Below are 500 nucleotides of genomic sequence, written 5' to 3'. Positions count from 1 at the left end.
AGCCACCATGCCCGGCCCAAATTAACTGTTTAATTGGTGGATTGATTGCTTAGATGTGTGCTCTACGTTACCAGTCGCAAAGTTTGTATTATATTTCTTAAATTTCATTTTCAAAGCAGACTTCTGAGAAGCAGGTGACACTTAACTACTGTCTTTTATTTCCAGTTCATTCATCTGTTTGTTGGTAGTGGTGTCTTTGTGTGTTACTTTTACGATTGTTTTAAATGAGGAAACAGCTTGAAGCTGTGCTTTGCCCATGGTCACACTCAGGAGAGCCAGGACTTTAAAAACTTCAGTCTTATGCGAGTTTCATTTTTCAGTTGTTCAGATAAACAACAGTTAAGAGAAAATTCTCCTAAAATATAATTAACGTCAGTCTCAGTTAATATGTAGATTGCCTTAAACCTTCTATTGTACTTAAACTATGTAGTACTTCATAAATCAGTCACATCTGAACTATGCTTTGTAAGCAAGTTTTAAAATATTCTTTTACTAGGGAG

The sequence above is a fragment of the Mandrillus leucophaeus genome, unplaced genomic scaffold, assembly GCF_000951045.1.
Source record: "Mandrillus leucophaeus isolate KB7577 unplaced genomic scaffold, Mleu.le_1.0 Scaffold629, whole genome shotgun sequence".
Lineage (NCBI taxonomy): Eukaryota > Metazoa > Chordata > Mammalia > Primates > Cercopithecidae > Mandrillus > Mandrillus leucophaeus.
The sequence above is the reverse complement of the archived record's forward strand: the minus strand, read 5'-3'. Positions refer to the sequence as shown.